The 3,008-nt window shown below is 45.6% G+C and overlaps 1 protein-coding gene across 1 annotated transcript in view; it reads left to right on the top strand.

The window, feature by feature from the left end:
- LOC111943527 (uncharacterized) overlaps positions 1-3,008 on the top strand; it is a 134,672-nt gene that overhangs the window by 847 nt on the left and 130,817 nt on the right. The gene's annotated exons all lie outside the window — the stretch shown is intronic.

A 3,008-nucleotide genomic window follows, 5' to 3' on the forward strand; every position in this document is an offset into this window, starting at 1 on the left:
CCCTGAGTTGCCAGGAAACCAAGCCCGCCCCCTCTCCCCCCCTCTGCCCCTCTGTGGAGAATACTCCTACACCTTTGTGGGCATTTGAAGAAGTTGGTGTCTGTTATTTCTTCTCTCGGTGTGTGTGACCTTGATTTGTAGAAAGTTTGTAAGATGTACTAACTGAGAAAAATAATTGGTTCTTTCTCTGATGTTCCCTCCCTCCGAGAAACCCTGTTAAAAGAGACCCCCCAGACCCCAAATCCTTTGTCTCTCGTCCTTTGGATTCCCCTTCACAGAAATAAACTGTGGCATGCAAACCAGAGAGAGAGTCCCCCCCTGATTCCTTTACTCGCTCTGTAGACTTGAATTCTTGAAGAAAATCAGTGAACCCCACAAACATATGCTGGCTCGAAACTCGAGTGAAGAGAAACCTCATCACTGAGCTAGCCGGGCCACACTCGAGGAGATCGAGTCAATGGGCAGGGACACTTCCAGCAGACCAGGTTGGTCCAAGTCCCAATGTTGACCTTGATGTCTCTGGCCAAGTTTAGTTCTATTAGGGCTTAAGCTTTCCCAAGACAATCCCTGGCTGCTTGGACAATCCCCCTATATTCCTCCCAGGCTGTCCTTGCTTCCATCCTCTGCAGGCTTCCTGTTTGTGTTTGGCTTTGTCTGGGAGTTCATTTTTCATCCATGCATGCCTCCTTGCATTTCTGCCTGACTTCCTATTTGTTGGGATACATCACTCCTAAACTTGGAAGAGATAACATGTGAAGTTTATGTATTATGATGTATGCCTATATGCATGATATACAGGAAAGAATTAATAGCATTTTCACTGATAGTTAAGAGGGAACTTAATAAATGTTTCATTCAGTTACATAACTTGCTTAAATGTCATTACATAATGGGGCTGTAGAAATTGAGGGTTTGCTGAATGGGGGCTTTAGGGTTTTTTTAGCTCCAAACATACTGGGTGCTGATAAATGCACTTGAAGCTACCCTTTCCTTTGCCTTGCACCACTGAGCTTGTATTTCTTCAGAATGATTGCCGTATTTCCATCAGGAACATTCAGTCAGGTCATTAATTTTAAAAGTTGAGAGTCATACTTGATAGCACTTTATAAGGCATGATTGGCTTACAGCAAGCTTCTTGGTGTGGGTAAAATAGAATATTCAGTACCTGGTGCAACACTGACAGATGTCACCCAAACAACTTCGCTATCCCTGCCCAGGACAGAAAGAACATCTGAGCCACTGGACCACCAGGAGGTGCCAGGAGGTGCCAGCATCCAGCTTACGTGGTGATAGAACATTTTGATGTTGATCCTGAAATTATAACTGATACAGTCACAGAAACACAGAATATCCTGAATTGGAAGGGGCCCACCAGGATCATCCAGTCCAACTCGTGACCCTGCACAGACACCCCAACAATCCTACCCTGTGCATCCCTGGGAGCATTGTTCAAATGCTCCTGAAGCTCTGGCAGCCTTAAGGCTGTGCCCATTCCCTGGGGAGCTTGTTCTGTGCCTGACCACCCTCTGGGGAAAAATCCTTTCCCTGATACCCAGCCTAATCCTCCCCTGACACAGCTCCAGCAGTGCCCTTGGGTCTCCTGTCCCTGGTCAGAAGGAGCAGAGACCAGAGCTGCCCCTCTGCTGCCCCTTGGAAGGAGCTGCAGCTGCCGACAAGGTCTGCTCTCAGTCTCCTCTGCTCCAGGATGAACAAACCAAGTGACCTCAGCCACTCCTTCTTCATTTACTGTCAGTTAATTTAGTTGTTAAAAAAAAATTATATTACTCTGATCCTGATTCCATTGAAACCATAGTAGTTGAGTCATTTTGTTCATGATAAAACTATTTTTCAATTTCATGTTAGGTACAGGAGAAACTTCAAGTATTCTATGGCAGACAGAATCAAAAAGAAGATTAAACTAGGTGCTAAAATAAAAGACAGATATTCTCAAATAATTTAAGAGCATGAAAAACAGTGAGAACTAAAATGTCATCATCTTAGTGATGTTTTGTTGAACTCTTTCCAGTAGCTTCATATCCCACTTGTTCATTATCCAGCTTGGGAGCCCAGCTGAGGCCTCACCAGCACTGAATAGAGGGAAAGGATCTACAAAGACATGCCAGAAGGTCATGTGGCCATCCAGAGGAACCTCGAAAAGCCTGAGAAATGGGCTGACAGGAACATCACCAAGTTCAAGAAGGGGAACCCCCAAGTCCTGTTTCTGGAGAGGAACACTACCAGGCAGGCACCAGAGCATGCTGCAGGCCTCCTAGCTGGGCTGGAAAGCAGATGGTCAGGAAAGGCTTGGCACGTCCTGGAGAGCACCAAGATCAACACAAGCCAAAATATGCACCCTTCTGGCAGAGAAGAGCAAAGGGATCCTGAGTTGTGTTGAGAGTGCAGCCAGCAGGCCAAGGGAGGGGATCCTTCTCCTCTGCTTAGCACTGGGGAGCACCTCTAGTGCTGGCTCCAGTTTGGGGCTCCTCAGCTCAGAAGAATGCAGTGAAGGGCTGTGAAGATGATGATGGAGGGACTGGAGCAACTCTGCCGTGAGGAAAGATGGAGAAAGATGGAACTATTGAGCCTGGAGAAGAGAAGGCTTAGGGTGATCTTATCCATGTCTATAAATACCAGAAGGGAGGGCACAAAGAAGAGGGAGCCAGGCTCTTCTCAGTGGGCCCAGTGACATGACCGGAGTGAGCGGTCACAAACTGAAATACAGGAGATCCCCTCTAATCTCCAGGAAACACTTTTTTATTTTGAGAGTGACCACACACTGGCACAGGTGGCCCAGGGTGGTTGTGAAGTTTTCTTCCTTAAGCTATTGGAAAACTGCTGAGACACAGTCTTCCTTTTCATACTTGTTCACAAACTAAAAGAAAAGAAAATGCAAAAAAGTCCTATTTGCTAACACGTTAGAAAACAGTAAAACTCTGGTAATTTTTTTAATATATCTTTTATTTCCATTGATACTTGTTTCAGAAGTATATTGGTTTGGTACATTATTA

The sequence above is a fragment of the Cyanistes caeruleus genome, chromosome 9 (assembly GCF_971803275.1).
Source record: "Cyanistes caeruleus chromosome 9, bCyaCae1.hap1.1, whole genome shotgun sequence".
NCBI classification, from domain to species: domain Eukaryota; kingdom Metazoa; phylum Chordata; class Aves; order Passeriformes; family Paridae; genus Cyanistes; species Cyanistes caeruleus.